The sequence below is a fragment of the Heloderma suspectum genome, chromosome 1 (assembly GCF_057233095.1).
Source record: "Heloderma suspectum isolate Gila_16-S chromosome 1, 16-S_ref, whole genome shotgun sequence".
NCBI lineage: Eukaryota > Metazoa > Chordata > Lepidosauria > Squamata > Helodermatidae > Heloderma > Heloderma suspectum.
Window position 1 is genome coordinate 128,849,104 of NC_139458.1, and position 13,076 is coordinate 128,862,179.

Sequence of the window (13,076 nt, forward strand, 5' to 3'; positions counted from 1 at the left end):
TTACCTGAACGGGGTTTGAGCAAAGCTTCAGCTTGCCTACTGAGGATAAAGGCAGGGTTTTCTGGTTTTGCACAACACTGGACAACATCTGCTGTAAATGCTGTCCATTTGGGTTAACTTCCCTTGGGGGGGGAGCTGGCCTTCCAGATGTTGGACTGCAGCTTCCATCAGCCCGAGCCAACAGTGAGGGATGATGGGAGATGCAGTCCAACAAGATCTGGAAGGCCACACATTCCCCACCCCTGGACTAGATCAAGGTTCCTTTTGTTTCTGTGAAATCGAGCTAGCCCCTTAGTTTCTTTGCAGGCCACCTTAATGCAGAAGTCCTGATTTACGAAATCCTCTTGCATCATACATTAGTCATTCAATATGGTTTAAAGGCCATTCTGCTTCCATGGAAACACAACTCTATGCAAGATAAATGTGTGTGTGTATGTGCATCCCCAGGGGCTTCTGGCTCATTGTTTGAGTCCAGGATGGTGACACTGATACAAGTTAGCCATTCATCATTTTTAAAACCTCACACTTCCCCAGTGAGATTTTTTTTAAATCAAAAGATAAAGCAGCTAATCTAATGTTCAGTGCTATGTCCTGATTCTCCACACTCTGATATCTGAATTGGGAGGGAGCGATTCTATTTGCTTAATTTGTGGCACAGCTCAATAAAATTATGGGGTAATCAGGACATGCCTCTATTTTCCTCTTGCCTGCATTCTCTCTCTCAAAACTCTGGACTGGCTTTTTGCAAAAGCAACTGGGTCACCTTTGTTCATTTGTCCTGCCTGCTTCATCCATGTTTTTTCTCAGAGCAGGTGACTGCCATCTCCTGGCCATTTGTAAATTCCCCACTGTTGACACATTTTGCTCTGCGCATTTCTTTTTCATTAAAAAAAGAAAAATCAGTGGTGCCTACAGGCAATAGTTGTGGGTTGGAATTTTGCTGTGATAGATAATGAATATCACCAGACAAACAGCAGGAGGGAAAGGAGAAATATCTCAGATCCAGGGATCCTCTATGAACTGTTGTGGTGATGCAAAAGTTGTAAAAGGCAGCAATGTAGGCATCAGGTGAGACTTCCTGGAAAGAACATTCCACAAACAAGGTGCCACAACAACCAACAAGGCTCTTTTCCTCAGTAGCCACTTGCCTCACTTCAGGGACATCTGGAGGGGGGCCCCTCTGAAAATATGGGCAAGCTCAGACTGGAGCGGGCAATTATTTAGGTACCCAGCCAGGTCCAAAGCCATGTAGGGTTTTGAAGGTATGCAGCGGAATGCCAAATTAAGCTGATGCCAGAGCAGCTATTGGCAAAATGTTCCCCTCAACTGATCCCAATTAACTATTGGACTTATTCTGAAAGAAGTAGTTTCCGAACAGTCTCCAAGGCAGCCCTATTTATAGTGCATTTACAGTAGTCCAGTCTGGAGGTTACCAGTATATGGATCACTGTATTTTAAATAAAAACACACTTATGTATCAAACCTAGCACCACAGATTTTCTGAAAAGTAGTGGTGGAGGAGAAATTAATGCTAACTTTCATTTACTGGCCTACGAAGGAAAAACAACCCCAAAACATATATGCTGACAATCTTTTGGCAGTTGAGAAACTCAGCATGGCTTCCTGTGGACTCTCTTTCAGATACAGATCAGGCTGAAACAAGTCTACCTTTTAAAAATACAACTGCATGGTGATCATTATTTGACAGGTCTCATTATTTAAATTTTAAAATCCCAATCTAATCTCGTGTAATAAGAAATGGTGCTCTGGTTGAAATATACAGGGACAGTTCTTCTGAAGTAGCTCCATTTAATTCTGAGAGATGTTTATAGGACCTCTGAAGACCATTTATTATTTAAGCCACTTCTAGGACACCCTCCAAAATTTCCAAACATTAAGATGCAGCAGGTTCTTCAGTTGTTATTGATTTCAAATAGCTACTCGACCTTCAACTTGTCTGTCTTGTAACAACTTTGCCAAAATACAAAAAGACCTGCTGAAAGTCATGTCTGCCTTTTTACATGTCTTTGCAAAAGGTATCTGGGAGTCAGCATAGAAAAATCAGCCCCATGGGTATCTGAGGTTAAATGCTCTGTGTTCAGATTGTCTTCTGATAAAGATGCTCTTCCCGTAGCTGCTGTTCTCAAGACTGAGCAAGGCCCAGCCATATGCCCTGCTGAAATGAAGACTAACGTTTTTCTGGGGAATAAGCAACAGATTCATCTGCTGCAATGGCAACAGAGCAGAGGACAGAAGCTTTACAGGAATCACATGCAGGCCTTAGTGTCTTAGAGCAACAACTCCCGTTATCCTTCACCATTGGCTGGTTGGGGCTGATGGGAGTTGAAGCCCAAAACACCTGGAAGGCATCACATTGGGGAAGGCCATCTTAGAAGACACTTTGGTTTTCCCACTGCTCAAGTACACAAATGTGGCTGAAAGTTAGACCATCTGGTTTCACAAAAAACAAAGATTTGACAAGTCATGATGCAGTGGAAGTCAAGCACTTTAAATCCCTATTTATCTCAACTGGAACTTTGCTTGGTTCAGACAGTCGATCCTCATGTGGATCTACGTACTCCACCCCCCAAATAAGAAAACCAACATAATTTACTTTTTTACTGGACCAACTTCTAGCACCTCAGAAGTATGTAAACAACGAATTACACGGAACTGTGAAATAGAAGGCGGGTGGTCAGATGCAAAGGGCAACAGAACGTGTCACGGGCGGTTAGAGCAGGAGTCAGCGGAAAGTTTTGGGCTTCAACTCCCAGAAGCCCCTGCCAGCACGGCCAATGGTCAGGAATTCTGGGAGTTGAAATCCAACGTAACTGGTGATCTGCTTTCTGCCCTCCCCTTGGCGGGAGGATGTACCAGTCAGGGAACTACGCCGGAACTTTTGTGTTTCTTATACAAACACAGCAAATGGAAACTCTTGACTCCTCCTAGATACGTGAAGTCCGGTGCCACCTAGAGACTAAACTGTATAATAACACTTTTCACACGACATGTGAAAGGCAACTTCAAAGGGGGCAGCTTTTCTCAGCCTCGCGCGGCAAACGCGCCACCAGTCTAAAACAACCCCCCTTTTTAACATAAGCGGGGCAGGCTACCGAAGGGGAACGAAGTGCGGCAACCGGCCGCAAGTCCAGTTCACACTGCTTTGGCGCCGTGACCCTTTCCTTCGGCTTACAGCCGTGTCGAAGCAAACGCGCACGAGCCTCCCCAGCTCGCGGCGTACCTGCGAGGCGAAAGAGGGACGCGCGCTCCCGAGCCCGCGATCGCAGCCGCTCTGGGGGCGAGGGCAGATTGCCCTCTTTTCCAGGGGGAAGCGGACCCCTCCAGGAGCACCTGGGCCCAGCCGGGTCTCAGGCCCCAAGCGGACTTTCGCTCCGCTCCGCGCAGAGTTCCTCCCCGCCAGATCAGGCCAGGCGGCGGCGGCTCCCTTCGCCCTTCCCGCGAGCTACAGCCTTCCCCCAAGTGGGCGCCCTCCATGTGCTGGAGTCCAACTCCCAGAATCCCGCAGCCAGGATCCTGGGAATGGTAGTCCGGCACAGCTGGGGAGCAGCGGCTTGGGGGCGGGCGGCAGCTGGCAGCACAGCTTGGCGCCGCGGGCCACCCGCGAGCGCCTCCCGGGCACCGCTTCAGATCGGATCGCACAACCCGGGCGATTGTGCAAGTCGCCGGAGACGCTGCGCCCGACGAAGCGGCCTCGTCCGTGCCGGGACTCGGGAGACGGCAAAAGGGTCTCGTTTGCCCCTGCGCCCCCAGAGGCAAGCCAGTTAGCCGGCCTTGCGGGCGGGGCCCTCCCGAAGTAACACGCATCGCCGGACGCTTCGAAGGCCTCGCTGTGGCCCGCCAGCTTCTCCCGCTGGGCCCCTTCGCTGCGCTTCGTAGGCGCACCTCGCTGCCCGGCGCCGGCCGCGCAGGGCGCGCCGAAGGAGCGTGCCCCCCGCCCCGCAGAGCCCCGCCCGCGGCAAGGCAGCCCCCCGCGGCACCGGGCCTCGCTCGTCTCGCCAGCCGAGGCCGGTGGCTCCGATCCCAGTTTCGGTCAGAACCAGCCGGGGCCCTAAAGGAGCTGCCCGAGGTGGTGATCCCTAAATGGGTTCCGCACGTGGGACAGCTCCCTCAGCGTCCCGGCTGGTTCTGACTGAAACCCAGGCCGGACGCGGGGCGCCGCCGAAATCGGCGCCGCCAGCCCTCGCTGCGCCCTCCCGCGTGCCCGGCAGCGAACCGCGCTCGGCCGCCCGGGGAGCGGGACCCGCTGCAGCTTCGCCGCCGCGCCGGGCCCCTCCCCTCGCCCCGCCCTCGCGGCGAGCCTCCGCCTCCTGGCCCGCCTCCCTCCTGCTCCTTCGCTTCATGCAGGTCTGCAGCGAGGCACTGTGGGAAACTCCCGGGGCATCTCGCCCCCCCCCCCGCTCCTCTCCTGTTCTTCATCCGTTCCTCCTCTCTGCGGAACATCCAGCTTCCGAGGTGTGACAGCAGCAGCCAGGAGCCAAGGGTGGGAGAAAAGGTACGGGGTTGTCTGTTTGCGCGCTCGTTTTTCTCGTCGGCTTTCTTGCACATGGATCCCCAGAGGGAGGGAAATATGTGGGGCGGGCAGGTGTATATGCGGGGAGGGGCGGTGCATGTCGTTGCATGCAGGTGAGCCGAGGCCGAGGCCGAGCCCGGCGGTGCCTGTGAAAGAGGTGTGCGCATCTCTGGCGAGAGAGGTCACTGGGCTGCTATGGCAAACGCGGCTCGATCAGGACAGGCTTTCTGATCCGGACTGATCCTGGCAACTGTTGCTACCTGAGCAAAGTTAAAAAAAAAAGAAAAGAAAAGAGAAAAGACTCTCGTGGAACGCATTCAGTTCCACACCCAGGGCTCCTATGGCCTTCCTTCTTCCTTGAAGGTCAGATGGTGGGCGTGAGCATTCACAGAAGCAGAAGACTAAGACCCTAAGCTGAGGCCTGTATGGCAGAACCTCGCTTGCGTTTTGCTTGAGTCATTGTGCAGCTGCTACAATTTCTTTGTTTATTATTATTTGGGGTGAAGATTGCCATGGATGCTCAGGAGAATGTCAGCCAAGCTTTTCTCTAGGGGGATTTTTTCTACCACCCATCCCTATGAAATGGATGAAGAAGAACATGCTGTCACAGCCTAGAAGCACAGTTGTTTTTAGCTTACATGTTAAAAGCACAGCTGAGGATCAGGTGTGTGTTTATTTAAAGCATTTTGTAAACTGAAATACACCCAAGAGAAAAATGGGCACCTTTTGCATTTTCAAGTACTTTTGAAATACCCATTTTTCAAGCCTGGATAATCTTGTTAAAGTTAGGCTGTATTTTGCATCAACTGTGGGTTTTCCCAGTTTTAATTATATCCTGCAGGTAGGATGTGAAACCAAACACCAGTTTGCTCAATCAATCCAGTTTCACATCCTGTCAAAAATATCCTCCTTCTTTGAAATGATAATCCTTAGGTTGTGTTCCTCCCTCCACTTTGTGCTAGAAAAAGTGTGTGTGTGTGTGTGTGTGTGTGCCAGCACTATTAAAACAAAAGAGATATTAATGGTGCTTATTGCATCCTAGCTTTCCTCAAATTTACAATTGAGGTTATAAAAATAGATGGGAAGTGGATTGCAAATGGACGCTGATACACTGTGCATCTTTGTTTTAAACCTACTAGCTGGGTGCTGAATGCATGTTGAATTAGGGGGCATCTGAATTATGTTAGAAGCTCTGTGGTGTATTTCTGCCTTGGTTACTCCTTTATATACCCTATATAGCTTGAAGAGGTATTTTCCTTCTAAAGCAAAAAGAGAGTTAAGTGTCAAATTTTCCAGGCATTCAAAATACAAAGTTGGGGGCAAGATTTTCTTTGTCCAGAAAAGCTTTGCTCCCATTTCAGCCTTCAAACAAGGGCTGGTGTTTTGTTTCTTTTTCTGAGCACCCCACAGATTTTGTCTGTGGCCAGATTGTCAGAAGGGGTTAGGATATTTGGGTAATTAAAGGCTGAGGATTTCTGAAAATCTGCACCCTTAGAGTAGGATTACTAGAGACCCTTTATTTTGAAGGACTGTTCCTTATTCCAGAACATTAATTACAGCTCCAATAAAATACAGTAGACGTCCCTTTTTGTTTCCAGAACACCCCCACTTCAGATAATAACCACAACACAGTTCTAGAGTACCATTTGGGTCACAATCCAGATAAAGTTAGGTGCACTCAAGTCCCTTTGGATTCAGTACACCGAGTCAAAGACAGGTTTTTCCATTTATTTTTATGATAGTGATATCTAACTCCCTCAGGGAAATCATCTTATTTCATTTCAGAAGTAGGTAGATTTACCTACATATAGATTAGGTATATGGTAGCAGGTTATTTTTCCTTGACTTTGGTTTGGGTTATGTGAACATCTTCTTTACATAGACAACAAATGTTCAGGACCAATCATTATCATTATTGTTTTCATTTCTATGGCTTTCTACCAGTGAGGTCTGGATGGTGCTTTGAAAGCTACTTATACCATTGCCTTTTAAAGGTGTGGCATAGAAAATTCACGATTCTCTCATAGAAGCCAGGCATTCTTGAGCAGTCTCTTTCCTTTACCACCACCCACTCTTCTGGCATTCTGCCATGGCCACCACTTGGCAACTTCAGAGCTCAGTGGCATCCATTTCCCCTGGTCAGGTCTTTGAATGAGAGCTCACTGCAGCAGAAGAAAGAGCGCTTTTGCCAGCTTTCTCTCTCAATAAATTTGGCTATTATTAATAACCTACTGTGGAGAGCGTGGGCTATGAATTGATGGTGCATATATGTTTCCCACTAAATCTCTTCTCAGCATTATCAGGGGAATGGGCAGGAAGAGGAGAGCTTGGCTTCTGTAGATTGCAGGTAGGCATGAGCTCTCCATGGTCCTCCCAAGGGCATGTATGCCATTACTTGCTAAAGGTCATTGCTTCAAACTGAGTCGGGATCTCTATCTGCAAAGGCTACTTAAATTTCAAGTGTGACACAGCAGCTTTGGGCCAGTGCTCGTGCAGTTCAGGAGATCTTGCAAGGTCCTGTCCAATCGTTGCTCTTAAGGCAATTGCTGACAACACATGCAGGTCATTATATAGTTTTGAGTTCAGTTAGAGGGAAACAGAAGTTGCTTATTATCAGGAATGCTGATAAGCTCAACGGAGTCCACTGTCTCTTTGGGAAGCATGGTTCATCACTATGGTGATTTTTGTTCTCTCTTTATGGTTTTGTGAATGCTTCTGTATTTGACAAAGAGAGAGGACTAAATGCCCTCGCACAAGCCATGGCCTGAATGCAAAATAATGCAGGTGACAGGGCAGCAATGTTATACTCTTGATACAGTTGTCTTTAGGTGGTGGTTTTAAAGATTTTTTTATTGCTTTTAGTCTTAATGTATCAAGATGTATATTTATTATTATGAACCTGCTTGGGGCACTTTTGGGGGCCTGAGGGCATTATATAATTTTTTAAATAAATAAAATACTTAAACAAACTCACAATAAATCAACTTCCATGTCACCTTTGCAAGCTTAACAGGAGCTTGTTTGCATTAAAGTTGTCCCTGTGGTTCGCTACAACAAATCTGCATGGAAGTTAAGTATTAATAACCCCAATGTGGAGATGGAAAAAATGAGACACAAATGTTGGGTGGACTAAACATGTTTGTTTATCCTGAGATTGTAACAGAGTAAAGCAAAACATTTTGGGGCAAAACATGTTGGTGGTGTTGCGAGCCAGAAAAAGCTACTTGCACTCTTGTCACCCGCCACCACCTCCCACAGCTCTTCCTCCCCCCTCTTCCACCAGAGTCCAAGAAGGAGCCTCTGATAGCTCACTGGCATCCTAGAGCAGCTGGTTTCCCTTGCCCAGTGCAGCCTTGTATTGTGATATCTTACATACATATGCTTCCTCCTCCTGAAATGGCCCACTCGATTTTAAATTTCTTTTTGTAAATAACGGTAAACTTGCGAAGACCAGTGAAGCAGCATGCAAAAAGGTGGGGGGAACAGTAAGGCTGGATTGTAAGGTAACTGGGTTCTAGATTGTGAAGTGGCCAGGATTAGCTTCTGCCAGAAAGTGACAGGGGATGAAAGTGACAAATGGGAACACTGGTGCAGATTCAGCTAGGTCTCAGCTATAATGTGACAAAGAAACAGTATTGTTCTATGGCAATGCTATACAGATGGGCCCAGGCATGATTTTTTATGGCTTGGATCACTAGGGTCAGGGAATAGGTTTAGCCCCCATGACAGTGATGTTTCCAAGTGTATCCCTTTCCTTTTGCCCGTATATGTAGGTGGCTTTCATTAATTTCTGGTAGTCTTTGGTGTGTGTCTGGGAGCCACCATTTCAATTTTCTACAGTGCCCCTCAATGTAACACTGCTCCGGGGCATTGTGGTAAATGAAGATGAGAGCTCTCAGAACCCTACTGGAGATTGCTGGGGTAGATGTCAGTAGTGGGTCCTGCAAGGGTGCTGCACTGGGCCTGCCTCCCAGCTAGCAGTTAATCCAGTGAGATGCTCCAATTAGTTCTTCATGGTTCCTGTGAGACTAAGACTCATCTTGTCAGCAATCAGTGAAGAATCTGCCATGTGTCAGTGGCTTTGAAGGAGTGACTTTTCTTACTGTAGACTAGGACAGCCAGTACAAATGATTTGGGAAGTTCATTGGATAGTGTGTGATCTCTCCCCACCCCCCTCCTATGGAATAAAGTGCCAGTTTGTACAATCAGTAAAATCAAGTGGCGACGTCTTTCCTGGATTGCACCACCGCAGGCTGCAGATGGGGGTGGAGGTGCTTTTTCCTTCCTGGGGAAGATGTGTTTTAAAGCTTTTCCACTTGATTCTACTGATCGTTATGAACTCGCCCTGACTAGGCAAATATTTGCCACACTAAGGGAAGGCAACCATCGTGCTCTGGAGAGGGTTCAGAGGAAGACAACAAAGATGATCAGGGAACTGAAAACAAAGCCCTGTGAAGAGAGACTGAAAGAACTGGGCATGTTTCACCTTGAGGAGAGAAGACTGGGGGGAGATAAGATAGCGCTCTTCAAGTACTTGAAATGCTGTCACAGAGAGGAAGGCCAGGATCTCTTCTTGATCATCCCAGAGTGCAGGACACAGAAGAATGGGCTCAAGTTACAGGAAGCCAGATTCCAGCTGAACATCAGGAAAAACGTCCTGACTGTTAGAGCAATACAGCAATGGAACCAAGTACCTAGGCAGGTGGTGGGCTCTCCCACGCTGGAGGCATTCAAGACAGGGCTGGACAGCCACCTCTCAGGGATGCTCTGACTTGGATTCCTGCATTGAGCAGGGGGTTGGATTCGATGGTCTTATAGGCCCCTTCCAACCCTACTATTATATGATTCTATGACCATAGGATTGGGCGGCACGTGATCCAGGGGTTTCCTACACACCAGGAACGTGTAGCCAATGTTTAATGTGTAGCAGTGTCATTATCAGCCTGAATGGAAAAAAACCTTTGGAGGGCGAGCCTCTCCATCTCAGAAGTGGCTTGTAAAAGCAATTGCCAACCCTTGGCTCTGGGTGTGTTGCAATTCAAAAGGAGAAAGGAACCTCTAAGAGTGCCGTAGTCGGAGAAAGGGGGGATAATTGCCGGATTGAGAGGGAGAGTCATAAACATCTCCCAAAAATTTAGGTCAGCATTGTTTGCTGTGCCTCATGAGTGCCTGCTAGCTAGGCTAGGATGGGTTTGCCAGATATTTCACTGGGTGCTGTATAACAACTGTGTGGTCCTGAAGACTGCTTCATGTGCTGCGAAATTCCTGCACAGGAAGCATTTCCAGCATAAGCATAGATGTGCAGCCTGAGCAGAGATCATGTGCGTCCAATAGCAATAAAACCCTGTGTATGCAGTTAAGTTGGTAGTAGAGGGACAGGGAGTGCACACAGGGCTTTAGTTTGCAGGTATATCTAGTGACTTCCAGGTATCGTCCAGTGTCTGGGAATAGACATGAGAAAAGTCAACTTGCCTAAGGCTACCATTGAAGTGAGATTTGAAATTGGTTCTTCCAGGTTCTTCTTGGGCCACATTGCTAAGTCTACAAAGGGCATCCATGCCTGGATGAGAACTTTCTTAAAAACAGGGGGCTTATCGACAAATACAGGTGACAAGCCCTGAAAGCCCTTGAGAGCCAGTGTGGCATAGTGGTGAGAGTGTTGCACTGGGAGCAGGGAGATTCAGGTTCTAGTCCCCACTCGGCCATGGAAGCTCACTGGGTGACTTTGGGCCAGTCACAGGCTCTCAGCCCAACCTACCTCACAAGGTTGTTGTTGTGAGGCTAAAATGGAGAGGAGGAGGATAATGTAAGCCGCTTTGGGTTCCTTGCAAGAGGAAAAAAGGTGGGATATAAATATAAATGAATGAATGAATGAAACTCATAGAATTGCTTGTCAAAGTTTCTAGTCCTTTTGCAGGAAAAAAGGGCATTGGTGGTTCTTCAAATTTACTTGGAGGCTGGGGCTTTTCCCTTCTGTGATCTGGTACATATTTATGTATATATCATGTCTTAAAAGCACCCAATCACCAAAGTTCCCTGGTGGTGTACAAATTAACAAACAAGATAACCATAAAACAATAGCAATAAAATGGGATTGATAAAAGCAAAATAAAACCATCAGCAAAATAATAGTAAAAATAGTAGTAGCAGCAGCAGCAGCAACCGTAGAAATAGAATGGCACTAAAAACAGTCCCTAAAATGCATGGGGACTATAAAGGGGTCTTTGCCTGATGTCAAAAAGACCATAATGTAGGCACCAGATGAGTCTCTCTGGAGAGGGCATTCCACAGATCGGGTGCCACCACTGGAAAGGCCCCCTCTCTTGTAGCCACCTGTCTTGCATCATTTGGTGGAGGCACGTGGAGAAGGGCCTCAGAGGATGAATAGAAAAATGGGAGGAGACACTCCTTCAAGTAAGTTGCCCCAACACAGCACGGTTGTGGGCAAGAGAGAGCAGCTCACAAAGTAGACCCAATGCCAGGGTCCTTGTCACAACCGGATCTAAGGGAGGATGACTGGGGAAGAACTGGAACCGATGGAGGGTTCCTTCTTTTCTGGAGGATGGGCACACGACTTCAGAGAGGCAAACAAACAATGCTGGGGGCAGTGGATTGCTCTTTTAACTCAGAGCTTCAGAGCCTCAAGTCCCAAGCTAGAACCGACCCTACTTTGTCTCTCTAGAGTGGAAGCCCCCCCACACACACACACACCAGGGCTCTTTACAGCCAGACCAGGCAGCATCCATCTTGGGTGAGGGGAAGGGTGCCTTTAAGATGGAGAAAATGTACATTTGTTTTTCCACATTGAAATGATTAGAGAATATGGGAAATGCTAATTTCCCCCTGTAGGTAGAGATTCTATAGGTAGCAGCTGCATTTATTTCCTTGAAACAAATTACTTGCTATTTATTTCTCCCCATATCATGCCATAGTTTTTAGCTTCCTGAAATTGGTTTTGAACTCAGCAGCACTTCTGTTGCTGAGATCCCTCCTGAGGATTCACCAGCCTAGATGTCTGCCTTTTCTCCTCCCCGTATTCTAGTCCTCAGTGCAGCCTTGAAGGGCACTGGCCCATCTTACCTTCTCTTCCTAAGATGGCATGATCTCTAAGGCAACGAGCTATATTTTGTTCACTGTCAAGATGTTTCTAGATGTTTCCTGGCTGGGGCGCTGGGGAGGGGGCGACCTTCAGAAGTTTTGTATAGGAAGGAAGAAAGAACTGGCTTGGCGTAAGTAGCTGACAGCGTGCTCTAACTTACGTTGCTTGTTGGATCTTCCTATGTCCTCTTTCCTTATTTGGTACAGATCTTGCACGTGGCTATTCATTTCTGTGGGGCAGGGGAGGCACAGCCCTTTCTCACACAGTCAAATGAAAATATGGCATGTAACCTAACTTGCTGTCAAGCCAGGGCAGGGCCAGCCCTCCCATGGGGCAGGCTGAGTCCCCTGTCTCAGGTGGCAGATCTGGAAGGGTGGCAGGTCTCACTGATCCCATGTGCCCTGCTGCTTGGAGGGCCATGGGTCCCGCTGCCACCGCTGCCTGGTGCCTCTCATAGTGAGGCATAGGGCAGCCAGGTGCTCCAGAGAGCCCCTCTGGTCGCTCTGTTGCAGCAGCAGGAAAGCAGCTGCTGTGACTCTCCAGAGCAGCTGCTGTCACCCGCCCTGTGCCTCACACTGCGTAAGGCATTCTGGCACTCTGAAGAGCTGCACTGGCCCTCCCCTGCTGTGGCAAAGGCCGCAGCAAGAGAGTGCCTGGTGCAGCTCCCCGGAGCACTGCCCATCGGGTGCCTTGCTCTGAGGCGCTGGGTGGGCGGGGTCTCTGGGGAGCTGCACCGGCGTGGCTCTCCACAGAGCTCACCAAGCCCAGTCGCTCTGCGGGGTCCTTTATGAGAGCAAGGCATTGGCAGGGTTGTGCCAGTGGCTCTGGAGACTGCCTGTCCTTTTCAACTTCCTTCTTACCAGTCCCTGAATTTTTGAGAAATTTCCTCTTTCGAAGCCAAATATGACAGGGTTGGACTTCCTTGGAAATTTGGACTTCAGTCAACAGTTGCCCTCCTCCTTCATGACAACAGAAGGGCTGTCATCCTGCATGTGGGATGCTGCTCTCATGTCCCCCAAAGCCTCCTCCACAAATCTCTCTCAGCTTGTCCAAGTCAGTTTGGCCCCAAGGGAATAAATTTGTTTCGTGAGAGTCAGGACTCATTGCACCAAGCACGCACCATGACTTCTGCCCAGCTGGCAGGAAGTTGTACATGTAACATTCTGTGCTGGATAGTCCCCATGCCCATGCCAGCTTTGTACCTTCATAACTATTTTTGTTTATGGGATTTGCCTAATTGGAAAGTTAAGTTATGAAACATGAAGGGTGGGAAGAGTTGGACAACCTGCTGAACTCACACAGGTGCTTAACTTGCCTGTCTGCTCAACTATTTTACTTTGATGCTTTGTTACTGAGGGTGAGACACTTTGTCAACTGGGGCTTCCCTTCTGCTGGTAAAGCTGAGTTCCCTCTTACGTCTGTACCACCAGCTAAGTTCCACCAACT

General features: G+C 48.3%; 1 protein-coding gene across 2 annotated transcripts in view; it reads left to right on the plus strand.

Moving 5' to 3' along the window:
* Positions 1-4,356: 4,356 nt before the first annotated feature.
* The window catches only part of CEND1 (cell cycle exit and neuronal differentiation 1), a 36,586-nt gene continuing 27,866 nt past the window's right edge, over positions 4,357-13,076 (plus strand). The window contains exon 1 of one of the 2 annotated variants that reach the window (XM_084856737.1): positions 4,357-4,513. The gene's annotated coding sequence lies outside the window, so the exon portion shown is untranslated. Of the gene's footprint in view, positions 4,514-7,986; positions 8,035-13,076 lie in introns of those variants that run through there. The other variant, XM_084856747.1, reaches the window with a different exon arrangement.